Source organism: Cervus canadensis, chromosome 1 (genome assembly GCF_019320065.1).
Source record: "Cervus canadensis isolate Bull #8, Minnesota chromosome 1, ASM1932006v1, whole genome shotgun sequence".
Lineage (NCBI taxonomy): Eukaryota > Metazoa > Chordata > Mammalia > Artiodactyla > Cervidae > Cervus > Cervus canadensis.
Genome location: NC_057386.1, coordinates 59095249 through 59107741, shown reverse-complemented (window position 1 = coordinate 59107741; position 12493 = coordinate 59095249). Strand labels below are relative to the sequence as shown.

Genomic DNA, 12493 nt, shown 5'->3' with positions numbered 1-12493 from the left:
ATTTTCTGGTAACAATCATGGCTTTAATAAGTTCAGTGCCCTTCTGGCTCTGGCTTCGTTTGAGGACATTTCCACTAAAGAGTATGCAAAATTATTTTTCCTTATTAGAAGCAGAACTGCCCTACAGAAGTGGGCCAGATTTCCAGGCTGCACCTACAGTGCTCATTAGCAGCAAGAAAATCTTCCTCATGGCCATGGGCAAGCAGGGACTTGCTAGATCCTGTCAGTCAAGTGACTCTGAAGGAGACTGGCCCACCTGCAAGATGAAGTGCTCCTGAGGGAGAGGAAGTTGGTGGCTTAGGTTTCTGATGCATCAGCCTGCCCAGGTTATCTGTACAAGACTTAACTTGCTCCTCATTGAATGAAGATCAGTAATCTGCCTGTTGAACCTTTATGCATTCATTTCAGGCTGTGGTTTTAAAATATATTTTAACAGCATGGGGGTATAATTTTGTGATAAACTAAATGATAGAGAAGTTTAAAACAAAAGTTGCCCCCAACTTTTCTAATCATAGTCCAAGCAATATGATTATTAAGAGTTTAGTACATATCCTTCCATATATTTTTGTGTTTGTAACTCACTCGCTCACTCACACACACACACACATTTTAAAAAAATATTAAATGAGTAAATTCCTAGACACATACAACCTACCAATATTTCATCAAGAGAAAATAGAAACCTGAGCAGATGAGTACAAATAAGGTGATTGAAGTAGCAATCAAAAACTTCTCAAATAAATAAATAAATAAAATCCCTGGATCAGATGGTTTTGTGGGTGAGTTCTTTCAAATAAGTACAGCCGCTATGGAGAACAGTGTGGAGATTTCTTAAAAAACTGGAAATAGAACTGCCATATGACCCAGCAATACCACTTCTGGGCATACACACTGAGGAAACCAGATCTGAAAGACACACGTGCACCCCAATGTTCATCGCATATCAATCCTTCTTAAACTCTTCCAAAACACAGAAGAAGAGAGAACATTCTCAAATTCATTTTATTAGGCCAGAATCATCCTGACACAAAACCAGACAAAGACACTGCAAGAAAATAGAACTAAAGGCCAATATCCTTAATAGTGTACCAGGTGGCACACTAGTGGTAAAGAACCTGCCTGACAATGCAGGAGACATACGAGATGAGATGCAGGTTAGATCCCTGGGTCTGGAAGATCCCCTGGAGGAGGGCATGACAACACACAATGTAACAGAACTGAGGGCCCTGAGATAAATCCTCACACTTATGGTCAACTGATCTTCAACAAGGGTGTCAAGAACACAGGATAGACTCTTTAGTAAATTATTTTGGGAAAACTAGCTATCCCATGCAGAATAATGAAATTGGACTCTGCTTCATACCACATATAGAAGTCAACTAAAAGTGGATTAGACTTATGTATTAAACCTGAAGCTGTAAAACGAGTAGATGAAAGAAAACATAGGAAAAGATTTTTTGACATTGGTCTTGGCAATGGCTTTTTTATTATGACAGCAAGAAGCACAGGCAATAAGCAAAAATAGAAAAGTGGAATTGTATCAAACTAGAAAGCTTCTGCAAAGTAAAATGTATGTGTGCTCAGTCACTCAGTCATGTCTGTTTCCTTGTAACCCATGGACAGTAGCCCTGCCAGGTTCCTCTGCCCATGGAATTTTCCATTTTCTATCATTTCCATTTCCTACTCCAGGGGATTTTCCCGAGCCAGGGATCTAATCTAATCATTTGCATCTTCCACATTGGCAGGTGGATACTTTACCACTACAGCCACCTAAGAAGCTCAAAGGAAGCAACCAAAACAATAAAATGGCAACCTACAGAAAAGGAGAAAATATTTCCAAACTATGTATCTTATAAGGATTAATATACAAAATATACAGGTAACTCACACAACTCAATAGCAAAAACAAAAACAGAAACCTGACTTTTAAAATGGGCAAATGATTTAAATTGACGTTTCTCGAAACAAAACACACAAATGTCCAATAGATACATGAAAAGGTGCACAATATCATAAATCATTGAGGAAATGCAAATCAAACCCATGATGAGATATAACCTAACACTTGTTATAATGGCTATTAAAAAAAAAAGACAAGGATAACAAGTATTGATGATGATGTGGAGAAAAGGGAACACTTGTGCACTGTTGGTGAAAGTATAAATTGGTGCTGCCACTATGGAAAACAATGTGAAAGTTCCTCAAAAAATGAAAAATAGAGCTACTACATAATCCAGCAACACTACTGTGCATATATGTCCTAAAGAAATGAAATCTGACTCTTAAAGAGGTATTTGCACTTCCATGTTCATTGTATCATTATTCACAATAGCTAAAATATGGAAGCAACATGAGGGTCCATTGATGGATGAATGAATAAGGAAAATGTGATACATGCCCCTTCCTTCCTACACACTGGAATATTATTCAATAATAATAGTGACTGAAATCCTATATGTGACAAGACCAATCAACTAGATGAGCCAGAAGTACTTTATGCTAAGTGAAATATGTCAGACACAGAAAGACACATACTTAATAAACTCACTCATATGTAGAAAATAAAGTAGTCAAACTCGCAAAAGGAGAGTATAGAATAAATGATTCAAAATCTTGAAAATGAAATGGAGTTACAGATAAAAAAGCCTGGAGACAACGATTGAGAAGATGTAAGAAATGTTTAAGAAGGACCTAGAAGAAATAAAAAAGAGTCAATCAATAATGAATAACTCAATAAATGAGATCAAAAACACCCTGGAGGGAACCAACAGTAGAACAACGGAGGCAGAAGATAGGATAAGTGAGGTAGAAGATAGAATGGTAGAAATAAATGAAGCAGAGAGGAAAAAGAGAAAAAAAGAATTAAAAGAAGTGAGGACAACTTCAGAGACTTCTGGGACAATGTTCAATGCCTCAACATTCGAATCATAGGAGTCCCAGGAGAGCAAGACAAAAAGACCATGAAAAAATACATGAGGAGATAATAGTTGAAAACTTCCCTAAAATGGGAAAGGAAATAGTCACCCAAGTCCAAGAAACCCAGAGTGTCCCAAACAGGATAAGCCCAAGGTGAAACATCTCAAGACACATATTGATCAAATTAACAAAGATCAAACACAAAGAACAAATCTCAAAAACAACAAAGGAAAAACAACAAATAAAACACAAGGGGATTCTCATAAGAATAACAGCTGAACTTTCAATAGAAACTCTTGAGGCCAGAAGGGAATGGCAGGGCATAATTAAAATGATGAAAGAGAAAAACCTACAACCCAGATTACTGTAGCCAGCAAGGATCTCATTCAAATATGAAGGAGAAATCAAAAGCTTCACAGACAAACAAAAGCTGAGAGAATTCAGCACCATCAAACCAGCTCTTCAACAAATGCTAAATGATCTTCTCTAGACAGGAAACACAGAAAGGTTGTATAAACTTGAAGCCAAAACAACAAAGTAAATGACAAGGAGATCATACTTATCAATAATTACCTTAAATATAAATGGGTTGAATGCTCCAATCAAAAGACAAAGACTGGCTGAATGGATACAAAAACAAGACCCTTATATATGGCTGTCTACAAGAGACCCACCTCAAAACAAGGGACACATACAGACTGAAAGTGAAGGGCTGGAAAAAGATATTTCACACAAATGGAGACCAAAAGAAAGGCGGAATAGCAATACTCATATCAGATAAAATAGACTTTAAAATAAAGGCTGTGAAAAGAGACAAAGCAGGACACTACATAATGATCAAATAATCAATCCAATAAGAAGATATAACAATTATAAATATATGTGCACCCAACATAGGAGCACCACACTATGTAAGGCAAAAGCTAACAAGTATGAAACGGGAAATTAACAATAACACAATAATAGTGGGAGACTTAAATACCACACTCACACCTATGGATAGATCAACTAAACAGAATATTAACAAGGAAAAACAAACTTTAAATGATACAATGGACCAGCTAGGCCTAATTAGTATCTATAGGACATTTCACCCTAAAACAATCAATTTCAACTTTTTCTCAAGTGCACATGGAACCTTCTCCAGGATAGATCACATCCTGGGCCATAAATCTAGCCTTGGTAAATTTTAGAAAATGGAAATCCTTCCAATCATTTTTTTCTGACCACAATACAGTAAGATTAGATGTCAATTACAGGAGAAAAACTATTAAAAATTCCAACATATGGAGGCTAAAAACACATTTCTGAATAACCAACAAATCACAGAAGAAATCAAGAAAGAAATCAAAATATGCATAGAAATTAATGAAAACACAACAACCCCAAAACCTATGGGACACTGTAAAAGCAGTGCTAAGGGGACGGTTTGTAGCAATACAGGCTTACCTCAATAAATAAGAAAAAAAGTCAAATAAATAACCTAATTCTACACCTAAAGCAACTAGAAAAAAAAAAGAAATGAAGCACCCCAGCGCTAGTAGAAGGAAAGAAATCTTAAAAATTAGGGCAGAAATAAATGCAAAAGAAACAAAAGAGACCATAGAAAAAATCAGCAAAGATAAAAGCTGGTTCTTTGGGAAGATATATAAAATTGACAAACCATTAGCCAGACTCATCAGGAAACAAAGGGAGAAGAATCAAACCAACAAAATTAGAAATGAAAATGGAGAAATCACAACAGACAACATAGAAATGCAAAGGAACATAAGAGACTACTATCAGCAACTATATGCCAATAAAATGGACAACTTGGAAGAAATGGACAAATTCTCAGAAAAGTACAACTTTCCAAAGCTGAACCAAGGGGAAATAGAAAATCTTATCAGACCCATCACAAGCATGGAAATAAAAACTGTAATCAGATATCTTCCAGTAAACAAAAGCCCAGGGCCAGATGGCTTCACAGCTGAATTCTACCAAAAATTCAGAGAAGAGCTAACATCTACCCTACTCAAACTCTTCCAGAAAATTGTAGAGGAAGGTAAACTTCCAAACTCATTCTATGAGGTCACCATCACGCTAATACCAAAACCAGACAAAGATGCCACAAAAAAAGAAAACTACAGGCCAATATCACTGATGAACATAGGTGCAAAAATCCTTTAAATATTCTACCAAACTGAATCCAAAAACGTATTAAAAAGATCATATATCATGACCAAGTGGGCTCATCCCAGGGATGCAAGGATTCTTTAATATCTGCAAGTCAACCAATGTAATACACCACATTAACAAATTGAAAGATAAAACTCATATGATTATCTCAATAGATGCAGAGAAAGCCTTTGACAAATTCAACATCCATTTATGGTAAAATCCCCCAGAAAGCAGACATAGAAGGAACATACCTCAAACCAAGTGGGCTCATCCCAGGGATGCAAGGATTCTTTAATATCTGCAAGTCAACCAATGTAATACACCACATTAACAAATTGAAAGATAAAACTCATATGATTATCTCAATAGATTCAGAGAAAGCCTTTGACAAAATTCAACATCCATTTATGGTAAAATCCCCCAGAAAGCAGACATAGAAGGAACATACCTCAAATAATAAAAACTATATATGAAAAACCCACAGCAAACATTATCCTCAATGGTAAAAAAGTGAAAGCATTTCCCCTAAGTCAGGAAAAAGACAAGGGTGCCCACTCTCACCACTACTGTTCAACATAGTTCTGGAAGTTTCAGCCACAGTGATCAGAGGAGAAAAAGAAATAAATGGAATACAGATGGGAAAGGAGTAAAACTCTCACTGTTTGCAGAAGATATGATCCTCTACATAGACAACACTAAAGACTCCACCAGAAAATTACTAGAGCTAATCAATGAATACAGTTAAGTTGCAGAATATAAAATTAACACACAGAAATTCCTTGAATTCCTATATACTAACAATGAGAAAATAGAAAGAGAAATTAAGAAAGCAATTCCATTCACCATTGCAACGAAAAGAATAAAAATAATTAGGACTATATCTAACTAAAGAAACAAAAGACCTATATATAGAAAACTATAAAACACTGATGAAAGATATCAAAGAGTACACAAATAGATGGAGAAATATACCATGTTTGTGGATTGAAAGAATCAATATAGTGAAAATGAGTATAGTACACAAAGTAATCTATAGATTCAATGCAATCAATCCCTATCAAGCTACCAACAATATTTTTCAGAGAACAAGAACAAATAATTTCACAATTTGTATGGAAATACAAAAAGCCTCAAATAGTCAAAGCAATCTTGAGAAAGAAGAATGGAACTGGAGGAATCAACCTACCTGACTTCAGTTCAGTTCAGTTTAGTTCAGTTGCTCAGTTGTGTCTAACTCTTTGTGACCCCATGAATAGCACACCAGGCATCCCTGTCCATCACCAACTCCCAGAGTTTACTCAAACTCATACCCATCGAGTCAGTGATGTCATCCAGCCATCTCATCCTCTGTCGTCCTCTTTTCCTCCTGCCCCCAATCCCTCCCAGCATCAGGGTCTTTTCCAATGAGTCAACTCTTCGCATGAAGTGGCCAAAGTATTGGAGTTTCAGCTTCAGCATGAGTCCTTCCAATGAACACCCAGGACTGATCACCTTTAGGATGGACTGGTTGGATCTCCTTGCAGTCTAAGGAATTCTCAAGAGTTTTCTCCAACACCACAGTTGAAAAGCATCAATTTTTTGGCGCTCACCTTTCTTCACAGTCCAACTCTCACATCCATAATGACTTCTGGAAAAACCATAGCCTTGACTAGAAGGACCTTTGTTGGCAAAGTAATGTCTCTGCTTTTTAATATGTCTGACTTCAGGCTATACTAAAAAGCTACAGTCATCATGACAGTATGGTACTGGCACAAAAACAGAAATATAGATCAATGGAATAAAATAGAAAGCCCATAGATAAATCTACACACCTATGGACACTTTATCTTTGACAAAGGAGGCAAGAATATACAATAGAAGAAAGACAATCTCTTTAACAAGTGCTGCTGGAAAAACGGGTCAACCACTTGTAAAAGAATGAAACTAGAACACTTTCTAACACCATACACAAAAATAAACTCAAAATGGATTAAAGATCTAAATGTAAGACCAGAAACTATAAAACTCCTAGAGGAAAATATAGGCAAAACACTCCCCGACATAAACCACAGCAGGATCCTCTATGACCGACTTCCCAGAGTAATGGAAATAAAAGCAAAAATAAACAAATGGGATCTAATTAAGCTTAAAAGCTTTTGCACAACGAAGGAAACTATAAGCGAGGTGAAAAGATAGCCTTCAGAATGGGAGAAAATAATAGCAAATGAAGCAACTGACAAGGAATTCATCTCAAAAATATACAAGAAACTCCTGCAGCTCACTTCCAGAAAAATAAAAGACCAAATCAAAAACTGGGCCAAGAGCTAAACAGATGTTTCCCCAAGAAGACATACAGATGGCTAACAAATACATGAAAAGATACTCAACACTCATTATTAGAGAAATGCAAATCAAAATCACAATGAGGTACCATATCATGCTGGTCAGAATGGCTACTATCCAAAAGTGTACAAACAAGAAATGCTGGAGAGGGTGTGGAGAAAAGGGGACCCTCTTATACTGTTGGTGGGAATGCAAACTAGTACAGCCACTATGGAGAACATTGTGGAGATTCCTTTAAAAACTGGGAATAGAACTGTCATACGACCCAGCAATCCCACTGCTGGGCATACGTGCCGAGGAAACCTGAATTGAAAGAGACACTTGTACCCCAATGTTCATCACAGCACGGTTTATAATAGCCAGGACATGGAAGCAATCTAGATGTCCATCGGCAGATGAATGGAGAAGAAAGCTGTGGTACATATACACAATGGAATATTATTCAGCCATTAAAATGAATACATTTGAATCAGTTCTAATGAAGTGGATGAAACTGGAGCCAATTATACAGAGCAAAGTAAGTCAGAAAGAAAAACACCAGTACAGTATACTAATGCATATATATGGAATTTAGAAAGATGGTAACGATAACCCTGTATGTGAGACAGCAAAAGAGACACGGATGCATAGAACTGTCTTTTGGACTCTGTGGGAGAAGGGGAGGGTGGGATGACTTGAGAAAAGAGCACTGAAACATGTATATTATCATATGTGAAACAGATCACTAGTCCAGGTTCGATACATGGGACAGGGTGTTCAGGGCTGGTGCACTGGGATGACTGAGAGGGATGGGATGCAGAAGACTGTGGGAGGGGGGTTCAGGATGAGGAACACATGTACACCCATGGTTAATTCATGTCAATGTATGGCAAAACCCACTACCATATTGTAAAGTAATTAGCCTCCAATTAAAAAAAAAAAAGGAATGGTGGTTGTCAGAGGTTGAGTGGAGAGGGAAATGAGGTTATTGTACTCTAGTACAAAGTTTCTGGAGCTCTGCAGCAACAGAATGATGGTGATAGCTAACAATATTATATTGTAAACTTGGAATTTTCTAAAAGTATAGATCCTAAGTTAAATCTTATCACACATACTCATACACTGGTAACTATTTAGGGGTGATGGATAGGTTATTTAGTTTGATTCTGATGATCTTTCACAATGTGTACATGTATCAAAATGTCAAAGTGTACACCTTAAATGCATACAATGTTTATACATCAAAGATATCTCAGTAAAAATAAAAAGTGGAAAAAAAACAAAAACAGTGGACCCGGGGAAAAAAATGGAATATCTTTCTGGCTTACTTCACTGTGTATAATGGGCTCCAGTTTCATCCATCTCATTAGAACTGATTCAAATGAATTCTTTCAGGAAGGCCCAGAGAGATGGGATGGGGAGGGAGGTGGGAGGGGGCGATCAGGATGGGGAATACATGTAAACCCATGGCTGAGTCATGTCAATGTACGGCAAAAACCATTACAATATTGTAAAGTAATTAGCCTCCAACTAATAAAAATAAATGGAAAAAAAAATTGAATTAAAAAAAAAAAAGAAATAATACTCAGCCATAAAAAGGAACACATTTGAGTCAGTTCTAAGCAGGTGGATGAGCCTAGAGCCTATTATACAGAGTGAAGTAAGTCATAAAGAGAAAGATAAATATCATATTCTAACACATAAATACAGAATATAGAAAAACGTTACTGAAGAATTTATTTACAGGGCAGCAATGTAGAAGCAGATATACAGAAAAGATTTATGGACATGGGGAGAGAGGAGGAGAGGGTGAGATCTATTTTAAAAAAAGAAAGAAAGAAAGAATGTCAATGTATGACAAAAACCACTAGAATATTGTAAAGTAATTAGCCTCCAACTAATAAAAATAAATGAAAAAAAGAAAGGAAGAGCACTTCTGAAAGCATGTAAAGAGTTAGTCCAGATGAAAGTTCTTTTTGAACAGTTGGTGTAGGATGGCCTGGGGAGGGGCTTTTTAGGATGATGTCTCATTATTATCCATGTATTGTCAGAGTATCAGTGGACTTAGTGATAATTTTGATATTGAACTAAAATCCTATGATGAGGTCAATTGTTGTTACGGCTGGAGGAGCTCTTGTTACAGCTGGAGGAGATCAGGGACTAGGATTTACTCTGATATGTAGGGGTTTGGTGGTCATTGTCTGTTGTCATGTAAGTAAAGATTTACAGGAAGCCCCTACGTATGAAGTCGTTAAGTTTCAAAGGTGCAAACATGAGTTCTTTTGTCCAGTCACATAAGTTAGTTCATGTCTTACATATATTGTCACATACATGCATCCTATTTGTGTACTACACTGTACAGTACTGTATAGTGTTCAGTAGTACAGCACCTTTATTTAAAACCCAGGATGTCCGAGAGCAAGAGGGTAGATAGGATTGAATCCAGCAAGGAACCAAAACCTGTGCCATCATCGTCAGATGTGAGTGAAATCACAGCTTGCCCTCCATCTCCTACTGCTGATGATACTTCAGTTCTACCATTTCCCACCTCCTCTCCCTCCTCTAGTCAGTCAGTAACTCTTCTTGCCTGTTCACTCAATGCCAGCCCCTGTATGCCAGAAGTTGTACTGCACTGTAAGATTAAAAATGTTTTCTTTAATCTTTGTGTTTTTTTTAATATACTACTTGTGTAAAAAGTCCTATAATCTATTACAGCACAGTACTATAGAACCAATTGTGTTAAAAAAAAAAAAAAAAAAAAGAAGGAAAAGAAAAGGAAAGAAACAATGCAAATGGAATCATTTGTATTTGTAAGTAATTATAAACTTGATTTTTAAAACTTTTTAAAAATTTTAAAAAAAGTTTGTAGATATCTTTCTAAGTCCATGTAAATGAATCTGCCTAAATCTTTCTAATAGTTGTAGAATTCTCCATCGTATAAATTCCTTGCAACATGTTTATCATCCTCTCAATACTTTTCAGGTTGTTTCCATTTTTTGTCTTTTGCAAATAATGTCAAAGAAAGATCAGCATACATCTTTCTTCCCTGGTGGCTCAGAGGTTAAAGCGTCTGCCTGGAATGCAGGAGACCCGGGTTCAATCCCTGAGTCTGGAAGATCCCCTGGAGAAGGAAATGGCAACCCACTCTAGTACTCTTGCCTGGAGAATCCCATGGAGGGAGGAGCCTGGTAGCCTACAGTCCATGGGGTCTCAAAGAGTTGGACATGACTGAGCGACTTCACTTTCTTTCTTTTCTTTCTATAATGATATTAGTATTTTCCACAGGTTGATGTGAGTATAATCAGTTCAGTTCAGTCACTCAGTCATGTTTGACTTTCATGCTGACTTTCAGCGACCCCATGGGCTGAAGCAAGCCAGGCTTCCCTGTCCATCACCAACTTCTGGAGTTTGCTCAAACTCAAGTCCATCGAGGTGGTGATACCATCCAACCATCTCATCCTCTGCCGTCCCCTTCTCCTCCTGCCTTCAATCTTTCCCAGCCTCAGGGTCTTTTCAAATGAGTCAGTTCTTTGCATCAGGTGGCCAGAATATTGAAACTTCAGATTCAGCATCAGTCCTTCCAATTCAGGATTGATTTCCCTTAGGATTGACTGGTTTGATCTCCTTGTAGTCCAAGGGGCTCTCAAGAGTCTTCTCCAACACTACAGTTCAAAAACATCAGTACTTCAGTGCTCAGCTTTCTTTATGGTCAACTCTTACATCCATACATGACTACTGGAAAAACCAGAGCTTTGACTAAGTGGACCTTTGTCAGCAAAGTAATGTCTCTGCTTTTTAATATGCTGTCTAGGTTTGTCATAGTTTTTCTTCCAAGGAGAAAGTGTCTTTTAATTTCATTGCTGCAGTCACCATCTGCAATGACTTTAGAGCCCAAAAAATAAAATCTCTCATTTTTTTTTTTTCTATTCTTTTCCCCTTCTGTTTGCCATGAAGTGATGGAACCAGATGCCATGACCTTATTTTTTTGAATGTTGAGTTTTGTTTTATTTTGTTTGTTTGTTTGTTTTCACTCTCCCGTTTCACTTTCATCAAGTCACTCTTTAGTTTTCCTTCACTTTCTGCCATAAGGGTGGTGTCGTCTGTGTGTCTGAGGTTATTGCTATTTCTCCTGACAATCTTGATTCCAGCACGTGCTTCACTCAGCCCAGAGCTTCTAATGATGTACTCTACATATAAGTTAAATAAGCAGGGTGACAATATACAGCCTTGAGGTACTCCTTTCCCAATTTGGAACCAGTTTGTTTTTCCATGTCTGGTTCTAGCTATTGCTTCTTGACCTGCATACAGATATCTCAGGAGGCAGGTAAGGTGGTCTGGTATTCCCATCTCTTGAAGAATTTTCCAGTTTATTGTGATCCACAGTCAAAGCTTTGGTGTATTCAACAAAGCAGTAGATGTTTTTCTGGAACTCTCTTGCTTTTTCAATGATCCAATGTCAAGAATACTGAAGTGGTTTGCCATTCCCTTCTCCAGTGGACCACTTTTTTTTCAGAACTCTCCACCATGACCCATCCACCTTGGGTGGCCCTACAGGGGGCTACTCATTGTTTCATTGAGTTAGACAAGGTGGTGGCCCATGTGATCAGTTTAATTAGTTTTCTGTGGTTGTGATTTTCATTCTGTCTGCCCTTTGATGAATAAGGATAAGATGCTTATAGAATCTTCCTGATTGGAGAGACTGACTCTGGAGGAAGCTGGACCACGCCCAGTAAATCTTTAATCCAAATTTCTGTTGATGGGCGCGGCTGTATTCCCTTCCTGTTGTTTGGCATGAGTCCAAATTGTCGACCCAAACCTCCACTGGAGACTCCTGAACACTCACAGGCAAGTCTGACTTAGTCTCTTATGGGAACACTGCTCCTTTCTTCTGGTTCCTGGTGCACACAAAGTTTTGCTTATGCCATCCAAGAGTCTGTTACCCCAGTCTTGTGGAAGTTCTGCAATCAAATCCCACTAGCCTCCAAAGTCCAATTTGCTGCATGTTCTGAGTCCCTTTGTCAGATTTGCAGATTGGGAAATCTGCTGTGGGTCTTAGAACTTTCTTAACAGCGTGAGAATTTCTTTGCTATAATTGTTCTGCATTTTTTGATTCATC

At 37.6% G+C, this 12493-nt stretch overlaps 1 protein-coding gene across 3 annotated transcripts in view; it reads right to left on the bottom strand.

Moving 5' to 3' along the window:
• The window catches only part of CA10 (carbonic anhydrase 10), an 830820-nt gene that overhangs the window by 27850 nt on the left and 790477 nt on the right, over positions 1 to 12493 (bottom strand). The gene's annotated exons all lie outside the window — the stretch shown is intronic.